General features: G+C 45.7%; 1 long non-coding RNA gene across 1 annotated transcript; it reads right to left on the reverse strand.

The window, feature by feature from the left end:
* Window positions 1–3,096: 3,096 nt before the first annotated feature.
* LOC149125034 (uncharacterized) lies at window positions 3,097–6,521 on the reverse strand. Its single transcript, XR_016211971.1, has 2 exons — window positions 5,933–6,521; window positions 3,097–3,386 (listed from the first exon to the last, which is right to left on the reverse strand). It is a non-coding gene; the product is annotated as an uncharacterized LOC149125034 (long non-coding RNA).
* Between the last annotated feature and the right edge of the window lie 5,709 nt (window positions 6,522–12,230).

The raw sequence follows: 12,230 nt of genomic DNA on the forward strand, positions 1-12,230 counted from the left end.
CATAAAAATCTAAAATGTGACTTTAGGAAAAGAGCAAACTTTAGATTACTATTTAGAATTTTTTTTTTTTTTTACAATTTATTTTTTTGAAAGGCAGAATTAGGGAGAGACACTTCCATTGCTAGTTCACAATGGCTAGGGCTGGGACAGACCAAAGCCAGGAGCTTCTTCCAGGTCTCCCATGTGAGTGCAGGGACTTGGGCCATCTCCCACTGCTTCCCAGGTGCATTAGTAGGGAGCTGAATTGGAAGTGGACCAGCCAGAACTTGAACCTGCACCCATATGGGATGCTGGCATAGAAGGCAGTGGCTTTAGCTGCTACGCCACAGTGCTAGCCCCATACTATTCAGATTTTTAGCTTTTGATAGTATCTCCAAGCTGGCAAATGTCTTCCAGATAAGGGCCATAGTGTGTACTAGCCAGTTTCTCTGTTAGGAATTGAACCCGTGGGTAAAGCCTTGGCTGTGCTGCTTATGTTTCCTGTGGCCATTCTGCCTGCCTTTCTGAGATCTACAGAATCTTACTACCCCTCCCTCCACCCATATTCTAGAAAGCTAAAGTTAACAGTTGAATCAACACTAGGAGAAATTTTGTGCTGAGAAAAACTTGATACCGAATCCAAATCTCATACAAGTATTCCACTTAATGATAATTGAAATGTGCTGCAAAGTGCCAGCTGTGTGGCTTGTTGATGACACTAACCTTACCAAAATATCCTATCTTCGTCTTCTAAAGAATCAAGCTAGAGCTTAGGCCCTTACTCTGTCAAAAAAATATATAAAATTTATAAGTTGTTTTTTAACATGCTGAAAGTAATGGAATATTAATGACAATATTGAGTGAATTCTAATTCTTCCTAATGAAAGTAACATGCTTGAAGACAACATGAGTATGTAGGTTCATTAAGGTCAGCTATCAGTTTGGTAGATACATTAGATTATGATCTGTTCAGCTGTGGCAAGGAAGCTCAAAGATTACCCAAGGTCAGTGTCCTGGTTTCACTGAAGTCCAGCTTCCTGCTGATGCACACCTTGGGAGGCAACAAATGATGGCTCAAGTAGTTGGTCCCTGTCACCCACATGGGAAACCTGGGTTGAATTCTAGGCTCCCAGCTTCAGCCTGGCCCAGTCAGGCATTTGGGGAGTGAAGCAATAGATGAAAAATTGCTCTTGCCTTTCAAATAAATTTTTAAAAATTTAAGAGATTTTCCTCAGTTTATTAACTGAGCTGCTTAAACTTAATTACCCTAAGTTTAAAAATCACTGGAATCCTCTAACTTTTTTTAAAGACGTATTTATCTGAAAGATGGAAATCGAAAGAGATCTTCCATTCATTGGTCCACTCCCCAAATGGCCACAATGACTGAGGCTGGGCCAGGCTGGAGCCAGGAGCTTCATCCGGGCCCCCCACTTGGATGCAGGGGTACAAGCACTTGGGCCATTTTCTGCTTTCCCAGGAGCATTAGCAGGGAGCTGGATGGGAAGTGGAGCAGCCAGGACTCAAACACGCACCCATACGGGATGCTGGTACTGCAGGCAGAAGCCACAGTGCCAGCCCTTATCTAACATTCTTGAGCAGCCAGAATTTAGTTCAAATTAGGAGGTACTCATGATGGTCATTTGTTTATGTCTACTTGTCTATTCCATGGTGCCCAGTTGTTTGGTCAGACACCAGTCTAGATATTGTGAAGGCATTTGTACATGTGATTAACATACAATCAGTTGACAGCCTCATCCAGTTGAAGACCCTAAGAGCAGGGCAGGTTACCAGAAAAAGAAGCAATTCTACCTCAAAACTGCCTGGTTTTCAGCCTACTGCCCCCCTTGAAAAGTGTGGGTTCAAGACGAACGTCCACTGCCACCTGAATTTCCAGATGGCCAGCCCTCTAGATTTCAGACCTGTCAACTGCAGGCCAGTTCCTTAAAATAAATATATGAGGGTACTTCAAAAATTTTGTGGAAAAATAAAATTACAAGATAAGTTTATTTTGCTGCAAAAAAATTTTGAAATAATGCATATAGTTTTAACACATATTTTCCAAAAACTTTGAAATACCCTCCCTCTGGGTGTATGTGTGTATACACACAGATTCATAGTTACATATCTATCAGCTGTTGGTTCTGTTTCTCTGAATTCCCTGGCCAATATGCTGTTATTTCCTAATTATTAGTACATATGCGTTTTTAAAGTATTACTTCATTTTCAAAATGAAACTAAAAGATCTCTTCTTAGTTCAATATTTGGTATGATCATGTGAGCTGAAGTTTTTGAACTCTAAAAGACAGTTCAGAACTGAAATTAATACATTTACTAATATGCCTCCCTTTGTTCTAGATGAAATCAGAACTACCTTTTCATCTAATCTCTGAAATGAGATTTCATCAGATGTCATGAGACTGACCAAGAGGAAAGATTAATCCCTCTGATCTCAAGGACACCAAAGTCAATGTGACATTTCAGTTGAATTCAGAGTATAATCTAGTAATCTTCAGAACTACTTGCATTGACCCCAAGATAGATTTTGTCTTAGATAATTAAAAATTTATAAATACATTTAACTAAGTAGTAACATGAAATGTTCCTCCTTAGAGAAAAGACAAAACAAAAAACCAACACTGTGGCTAATGGAGTGTTTGAATTAACCTGCCCACTTCTGGTTCCTCTCCAAAGATGACCACAATTTTCAATTTAGTGTTCATCTTCCTGGACTCTTTCCTAAGTACTTACATCGGCATAAGTGTTTCTGTGGAAATGCTGTAGAACTTAAGGTCCAGAATCAGGCCACTTACCGGGTTTATCTTTTTTTTTTTTTTATTTTTAAGGTAGCATATTTTCAATATATATTATAATCAAAGGCTTAATGCTCCAGTAAATAGAGTTCAACAAATAAAAAGTAAAAAGACCATAGTTCAGCAGGAATATAGACAAGGGCTAAAAACAACAATCAAATGAAAATGTGTTAATTTCATTCAAATGTAGTAAATCTTAAGATATGGATCATTAAAACTACAGTCGTATATCATTCTTAACAATTTGACCAAAATTTAAAACAATTTGACAAGACACTATATTTGCAGCAACACATATACATAGGCATTTCTTTTTTTGTATTTTGATTTTTTTTTATTTTAGCCCCGACATATAAAGGAGAACATGTGGTATTTTTCTGTGTCCGTCTTACTTGACTCAACATAATATCCTCCAGTTGCAACCATTTTGATGCACGTGATAGAATTTCATTCTTTTTTACAGTTGAATATTACTCCATTGTATTCCTGAATTTAAGTCCTGGTTCCACAACTTATTAGTCATGTGGCTTGAAGCAAAACACTTAACCTCGCATGCACATGCACGAGTTTTCAAATGTGCAAAATGAACAGTAGTACCTGAAACATAGAATGGTTGTGAAGATCAGGTTAATTCAGCCATGTAAAGCACTGAGAATAGTGCTTGGAATAAGCTATTTCCATTGTTCCTTCTTTTTCCCCAAGTAAATGGCATCCTAATGTACGCTATTTGGAAAACTTGTTTAACACATGAATGTATTTTGGAAATAGTTCGAATAGTATGTCAGATAAAATCTACTTTTTTCCCAACTACTTCAAGTCTCATTTTCCATTTGATGATTACAAACAGCTAACATAGTACCTTGAATATCTTCATTTACCCAAATAGTTTACCTCTTTTTCCTATATGATTCAATGAGCTAATACTGTATTTAGGTGGGGGGGGGGGTGCTTGGTAAACTAAAAAATGTTATTGAAGTGTCATGTGTCTGGAGGTCCCCACTGGGATCAGAGGTGGAAGGAGACGAGAAGACCCTGTGGTCACCTGGGACCCGTTACCACCTAGGAAGCCTCCCTTCGGCTTCAAGTCTCTGTGAAGACAGTGACTGCAGCCGTGTGTCGCAAGCAGCCTTTGGCAAAGTTTCTGTACTCTGGCTGTCCTGCGTCTCCCTTCCAGCAACTCTGGTGATTGCTTCACTGCTTTGAATGAAGCTACATGAATGTTTTTAAAACAGTGAGGGAAGGGTGACCAATTGGCATGGTTAACATTTTGAAGTTCCTCTCGGAGGGCAGATCCTCCTCCTTTGGACCCAAAAAGGATTAGGAATGCTGGCACTTCGTTTCCTGCCGTTGGCACCCATCCTGCAGCTGAGCTGGGAGAGGGCCAAGAAAATTCAGGCTGTTTGGATTTCTCACATCTGGGAAGCTGCCAAGGACAACATAAAAGGGCACTGGGGGTAGGGGAGGAGAGTGTTTGGGGCAGGGGTTAAGCCGCCACTTGGGACACCCACCTCCCACATGGGAGTGTCTAGGTTCCAGTCCCAGCTTCACTTCCAGTCTCAGCCTCCTGCTTGCCGCATCCTGGGAGATGGCAAGCGATGGCTGAGGTACTGGGTTCCCTGCCTCCCACCTGGGAGACCCAGGATGAGTTTATGGTTCCTGGCTTTGGCCTGGCCCAGACCTGAATACTGTAGGCATTTGGGGCATGAACTAGCAGGTTGAACATCTCTCTCGTCTTTCTGTCTTTATCTCTTTGTCTTTCAATTAAATAAAAATAAGTAAAAATTGGGGGGGGGCAGGAGGCGGGGCAATCTGGGAGCCAGATGAGGGCTGAGTGGAGCAGGTGCCTTGCAGGCGCAGCGACTAGTCCAGTGTCTGGCGAAAGCAGGCAGTCAACAACTTTTTGCTGATCAAATAAACGAGGGCTTCACTTGCCATAGCTAGACAAAGAATATTTTACACTGAAAAAAAGGTGTGTGTGTTGGGGGGGGCGGTTTCTTTTGGCAACAGATATTGTTTTAAAGCAGAGAAACAACGAAGAGTAGAATTATGTGAGGGGAAAAAAAGAGTGGTGGTGGTGGTTGTTTTCCTCGTTTTTAAATACAGTGGGAAAGGGAGACCCTGGAAGGGAAAAATACCCCGGAAAGGACAGCGATTTGCCAGTAGGAGCAGACGCGGCTCACTGGCCCCGTCTCTGGGTCTCCGTGGCTTCTGAGGAACTCCTGGCCGCTGGGGGGAACCGGGCAGGGTCTGATTCCCGAGGGGGACAGCTGGCTCCAGGAACAGCAGGGGCCCCGCTGCTGAGCGAAGGGCAGCGGCCGGCCAGCAAGACGCGCCGCGCCTGTTCCCTCCCACCGGCAGATTCCTTCGCAGGGACGCCTCTCCGCCGTGCTTCGCCCGCTCGCTCACCACCGCTTCTCTCCCCGCCGCCTGCTTCCTGGGCCAGCCTTGTGCAAGCGCTCCCGCTCCCGCTCCCGCTCCCGCTCCCGGCTCCCGCTCGCCTGCGGCCGAGGCCTCCTCCTGAGCAATGCCCACCCAGCCCCAGGCCTTCGCAGCGCCTCACCAGGACCCCCCAACTCAGGGCGTTCGGGGACCTGACCTGCTTCTCCTGTCCCCTTCAGCCGGTGCACCACATCGCCTGTGTCACTCCTCACCCATGGCGGAAACCTGGAGCCTTCCTGGCCCCTGCTGCCCCCCTCACAGGGCCGCCACGCTGCCCTGCCGGGTGTCACTTCTCGGCCCCAGAAAGACCTCTTGTGTTCCCAGCCTCGTGCTCACTCACTCACAGGGACCTTGCCTCACAGCCTGTGGCTTCTCCCACCCGCCTGTTTAAGCCATCTGTGGTTCCCGGCTCTTGAGGGTCCCCTTGGCCCAGTGGATAAACTCTTAAGTTGTTGACCTAAGGTTCAAGGCCCTTCATAACTGGGCCCCTGGCTACCATCTGCAACCTAATCTCTCACCACCCTCCAGACACTCTCCAGACACCCTCCCCCTTGCCTCTGTGCCTCAACACATCCCATTCAATCTTCCCAGAACCCTCTTCTTGGCCCTACTCTTCTATTTTCTATTTCTTTTAGTGTATATCAAATCACACACACACCCCCAAAAGTTAGTGGTCCAAAGAGCTGCCATTCATTTGTGCATACTTCCTGTGGGTTGTCAACAGGAGGGGCTCCTCTGCTGGCCTTGCCTGGGGTCCTGTATGCAGCTGCTGTCATCTGGGAATATTCTGGGCTGGGCCTCCCTCTCCACGAGTCTTGTATCCCAGACTTCCTCACACAATGGTGGAAACTTTCTAAGGATAGAAGCAGAAGCTGTGTCGCCTGTCAGAATCACATGATCCTTCCATGCAAAGCAAGGCTTTGGATAACAAGTTCAGGTTCAAGGAGGAGCTCCAGGTATTTGGGGGCCATATTTTAATCCATCACAAAGGGAAGTGAGAATTCGAAATAGAAACAGACTTGAGTTACAGAAAAGGGAGATTTTATTTACTGTATTCCGTGATTTGGATATGTGCCTGCTTACATGCAAAAAGGGCTCTTTAGAGCAGTTTTCAATGTCTTTTGTGAGATGTGGTCCCAAGAAGAGCTACAGCTTCCAAAAAGGGGGTCTGTCTGACTCCGTAACTCGCTTCCTGGCTACTCCAGCATCCTGGTGAATGTCCAGCTAAGAAGCCCATTTTAGATCCCTATAAACTTGGGTCCTGCTTTGTAAGAGGAGGCAAATAAATAGTAGTCTAAGTTGACAAATAAATAGAATAGTCTATGACCATAATTCATCTAAGACCTCAGTGGGTAGGTGAGACTTCTGTGAAAGCACCCCTTCCTTATGTGAGGTTTGGGGGACATGATTTGTCTCAGGACAGCTAAAGGCCTGGGATGAACTTCACTGCGATGGAAGTGCTGGGGGTTGCAGCGTGAATATGTCAGTGTGGAGGAAAATGTTTTGATCTCCCATTCCATGTACCATAACCAGGGTAAAATGGGGGCAGGGTAGAGTTGGCATTGGTAACGTCCTCCGCAGAATCAATGCTGACGGGTTTGGAACACACACACTCCATCTTTGTGATCCCAGTCAGGAAAGTAGACGTTGCACACCTAGGAATGAAGGTAGGGAGAGAATTCACATGGGAAACGTGGACTGGGCCTCTTTCTTCTCTTGGAGTGGCCACATGTCCTGCTCTGCACATCAGATCAGCCCTGCCTTCCCAGGATCCTGTGGGACTCTGAGATCCAGTCTAGGATATGGACTTGGACCAGGGTCTGCTGCCCACCTCCTCTTTGCCTCCTGAGTTAGACAAATGTTTAGATTTAGAGTACCATAAGGTAAAAGCCAAGGAAGCGGTCATTTGAGAGTGTGCCATTTTAACTTTGGTCCCAGATCATCACCTGACATCTCCGTGGTATCCTTTGTGAAAGGGAAAAACTCAAACATCCGTGGTGGATCCTCTGGAATGTTCTAGAATCGTGTTCGTTTACTCTCTGCTTGGATAAAGAAACACACTGGAATCCCCTTGAAAACTCACCAGCACATAGATTTCTGTTCTTACTTGTTTTAAGGCATAGTGTATGTGGGGTGGTCAAAAGCTAGTGGAAATGCGTATTAGGAAAAAACTATGCAAGGATTTCAAAACTGTTGCACCAAAAGAAACATCTTTCATTGCAGTTTCCCATGCGCTTTGCAAAGCCCCCTCCATGGTGGCCGTCCCTCGGGCGCCCAGCGAAGGTGCTAGCTGTGATGTTGTTCTTTCAAAGCACAGCATTTCTCACCTGATCCCAGCTCGCGCTCTGCCTCCCACTGAGGCCTGGGCCGGCAAGCTGTGTGTACACTTGTGGGGAAGGCTGAGTGTTGTGAAGACCTTTGCCACAGAAACAGAACCAGGGCTTTGGCTCTTTCCAGGACAACTGCCAGCAACTTTTCTCTCATAACCTCTGGAACACAGTTGCATCAGCTCAAACATGTGAGTAGGAAGAATTATCAGCTCAAAGACCATCTGGTTAAGAATGACCGCTGTGCTTGCCGAGTGGCAAGACATAAAAATGCCCTGGGCACATCTGCCTTGTTAGTAATTCCTGAAACATTCACAAGCTGACGGCCCCTGACCGAGTGGGAGTGAGGCTCACCTCGGTTCCCTGCGTGCGGAGCACCTGCAGGGGCTTTTGGAACTAATCTGAGCAATAAGTGTTGCTTTGGGATAGGCTTCTTTCCGCTACATTCATTTATTTATTCACTAATGTTTGTGAGTAGATACTAAGGGGTAGACAGACTGTCTTAGCCCATTTGTGCTGCTATAAAAAATTAGTGGGGGCTGCCAGTTTTGGCCTCTGGCGAAGGCCCACGACTCATGGATGGCACCGTCCCAGTGTCCTTGTCCGGTGGGAAGGCTGAAGAGCACAGATGTCCCCCAATCCTGAAGGTCAGACACTAATCCATTCAGAGAGGCAGAGACCCATGGCCCAGGTACCCTCCAAAGGCCTCACCTCTTAATAGCATTGCCCTAGGATGAAGTTTCAACACGAATCTGGCAGTGGCGGAGGTGGTCGTGGTGAGGCACCAAATGAAACCACAGATGGATACAATCAGATTTCTGCTCTTAAGAGCTCCTGCAATGGAGTGAGAGCCTGGGGAGCAGGGGGAAGGGCAGGGTAGCACATCCACAGACATGAGCACCGATGTGATGAGGCCACACCAGGGTTAAGCCAGGCACCAAGGACCTGGGGTGGCACATCCCGCCCTGAGGGCTGTTGGGAGAGAAGCGTGCTTGGAGTCAGTCTTGAAGAAAAGTACGGCCAAGAAGAGGGTTCTGGGAAGACTGAACAGGATATATTAAGGCACAGAGGCAAGGGGGAGCACACTGTGCAGAGCGTAGTGAGATTCCTATGGATAGATAGCCAGATGAGGAATTGCTGGGTCATGTGGGGTTTAGATGTCTTGATGAACAGACTATTTTCCATTCAGTGACACTGTCTTACAGGCCTATTAGCAACACATCCATTTCTCGATTTCTCCTTTCCTCACTCACACTTCTAACATTTTCTTCTTTAAAAAAATTAGTCATCTTAATGGATGTGCAGTGGTATCTCATTATGATTTTGATTTGCAATTCCCTAGTGTTGTTAAACATCTTTTCATCTTATTTAGCCATATGTATACCTTCTTTGAAGAAATACCTGTTTCAGTCCTTTGGCCGTTTTTGAACTGGGTTTGTTGTTGTTTTGGAGTCCTTTGCATATTCTGAATATTGATTCTTCATCACATACAAGAGCTGCAGCTATTTCTCCCATTCTGTGGGTTGTGTGTGCATTGTTTTTCCGAGCATGATTATGTAAATGGCATTGTTACATATCTCATTCTGCTTTTTGCTAAGCTGTCTTTCTAATGTCACTGTGTGTGTGTTTACCTACAGTGTTGCCTGTCAGTACTGCATAATACTCTGTAGACATGCAGGATTTCTTTTACCTTGCTCTAAGTGAGGGACGCTCAAGGTTGCTTCCAGCTTCCTTCCATCAGATAACATGGCCATGCACATCGTCATATAGGTTCCCTTGTGGACTTCTAGGAGAATTTTTTGGAAACACCAAGAAGTAGGCTTCCCAGTTATAAGGTATGCATATGGATAATTTGAATATGCTGTACCAGATTGCTCTCCAGAATGGCTGCACCAGTCTACACTCCCACCTGCCATTTTTGAGGGGTATCATCTCCCCACATTGCCAACAATCCTTGGCACTATACAATGTTTTAATTTTTTACCTGGCTAAGAGGTGTAAAATGATATAGTCATTTTAATTTGCATTTCTTTGATTACAACTTCGAGCATTTCTTTATGTGTCTATTATTTTGGGGAGAGGAGGAATCTCTTCTTCAGCAAATTTTCTGTTCATATCCTCTGACGTCTATTGGGTTTTTTGTCCTTTTCTTATTGATTTGCAAGGGGTTGTTGAATTCTAGATGGTAATCCCTTGCCAGTTTCAGTTGTTGTAAATACCTTCTTCTGATCCGTTATTACTCAGTAACCTTATCGATCATGTCCTTAGTTTTTATGTAATCAATATTTTTTGTGCTTTGTAGTTGGTAATTTTGAAGTTTAAGAAGTACATCCCCAGTCAGCAGGAAGTAGCAGAGAGACTCATCATCGCCCCCTTTCCTATCATCAAAAGGTCGGGATGATAACTTTGGGATCCGCATGGAAGGAAGGCCTACACTTCCGGGAATGGAGAGTCCCTACCTGCACTTCCGGGGAAGAAAGTCCTTGTCAAGGTCCCTGCGGGTGCCTAAAGGTCAACCAATGAGGATCAGACCCGCCTCAACCTTTAACCCCCATGCCCTGAATCTATAAAAGGAGCTCTCCCAATCTCTGATGCGTGACTTCCCCAGCCCCCACTCTGTTGGGACCGTGGAACCTTGCCCGGGAGTGGAACCCCAATAAAAGCCTGTAAAAAAAAAAAAAAAAAAAAAAAAAGAAGAAGAAGAAGAAGAAGAAGAAGAAGTACATCCATGGCCTGGCACTGTGGTGTAACCAGTAAAGTTCCTGCCTGCAGTGTCAGCATCCCATATGGGCGCCAGCTCAAGTCCCGGCTGTTCCACTTCCGAACCAGCTCTCTGCTATGGCCTGAGAAAGCAGAAGATGGACCAAGTCCTTGGGCCCCTGAACCCGCATAGGAGACCTGGAAGAAGCCCCTAGATCCTGGCTTTGATTTGACTCAGCTCCAGCCATTGTAGCCATTTGTGGAGTGAACCAGTGGATGGAAGACGTCTCTCTCTCTGCCTCTCTGTAACTCTGTCTTTCAAATAAATATATGAATCTAAGAAAAAAAAAGGAAGGGGAGCCAGCGCTGTGGCTCACTAGGTTAATCCTTCTGTCTGTGGTGCCAGCATCCCATATGGGTGCCAGGTTCTAGTCCCGGTTGCTCCTCTTCCAGTCCAGCTCTCTGCTGTGGCCCGGGAAGGCAGTGGAGGATGGCCCAGGTGCTTGGGTCCTACACCCTCATGGGAGACCAGGAAGAAGCACCTGGCTCCTGGCTTCGGATCGGTGCAGCGCCGGCTGTAGTGGCCATTTGGGGGAGGGGGTGAATCAACGGAAGGAAGACCTTTCTCTCTGTCTAATCTCACTGTAACTCTACCTGTCAAATAAATAAATAAAATCTTAAAAAAAAAAAAAAGAGGAAAAAAAAAAAGGACAAGAAGTATATCCGCACACCCAGTTCAAAAACAGATTCTCAGGGCCAGCACTGCAGCTCAGTGGGTTAAAGCCCTGGCCTGAAGCGCCGGCATTCCATATGGGCACCAGTTCTAGTCCCAGCTGCTCCTCTTCCGTCCAGCTCTCTGCTATGGTCTGGGAAAGCAGAAGATGGTCCAAGTCCTGGGCCCCTATACCCACGTGGGAGACCTGGAAGAAGCTTCTGGCTCCTGACTTTGGATCAGTGCAGCTCAGGCCGTTGTAGCCATCTGGGGAGTGAACCAGCGGATGGAAGTCCTCTCTCGGTGTCTCTACCTCTCTCTGTAACTCTCTTTCAAATAAATAAAATAAATCTTAAAAAAATTCTCCTATACATTTCTTCCATTAAAATTCATGGATTTGTCTTTTGCATTTAGATCTTTGCTCCATCTAGAGTCCACCTTGTATGTAGCTCTGTGAAGAGATCTACTTTTATTTTTCTGCATGCAATGAGTACATTTCCCCAAAAGCGTGTTATCACAAGCTCCATCCTATCTTTATTTATCTATCTATTTGTTTTATATGGTGTTTTTCCAGAACTGTCTCTGAGTCCTGCATTTTATTGGCTTGTTTATTGTTGCATCAAAATCACTCTGGTTTTATTTCTATGGCCTAATATTTCTCACTATCTGATAGTATAAGTACCTGCTCCTTTGTTCTTCTTTTTAAAGGTTGACAACTATTTTTGGACTGCTAGTCCTTGGTATTAATATAAAATAATATGTATGAAGTCTCAAGAACTCCAGGGGCCGGCGCCATGGCATAGCAGGCTAAGCCTCCGCCTGTGGCGCCGGCATTCCGTATGGACACCAGTTTGAGTCCCCACTGCTCCACTTCCGGTCTAGCTCTCTGTATGGCCTGGGAAACTGCTTAAAGATGGCCCAAGTCCTTGGGCCCCTGCACCTGTGTGGGAGACATGGATGAAGCTCCCGACTCCTGGCTTCGGATCGGCACACGTTGGATAGATACAGAGATTAAGATGCCGCTGTAGATGCCCATATACCATATCAGAGCATCTGAGTTCAGAACTAGGCTCCACTCCCAGTTCCATCCCCAAGCTAATGCAGACACCTGAGGGCTGTCACTACTTGAGGAAGCAGTGACCACGCAAGTAACTAAGGGGTTCCTGCGATCCGCCCGGGGGGATCTGGATTGCAATACCAGGCGCTGGCTCTGGCTCCAGGCCAGCCCCAGCTCTTCCAGGCATGTCAGGAGTGAGCAAATCA

Source organism: Oryctolagus cuniculus, chromosome 8 (assembly GCF_051225735.1).
Source record: "Oryctolagus cuniculus isolate XC-2025 breed Fujian yellow rabbit chromosome 8, ASM5122573v1, whole genome shotgun sequence".
NCBI lineage: Eukaryota > Metazoa > Chordata > Mammalia > Lagomorpha > Leporidae > Oryctolagus > Oryctolagus cuniculus.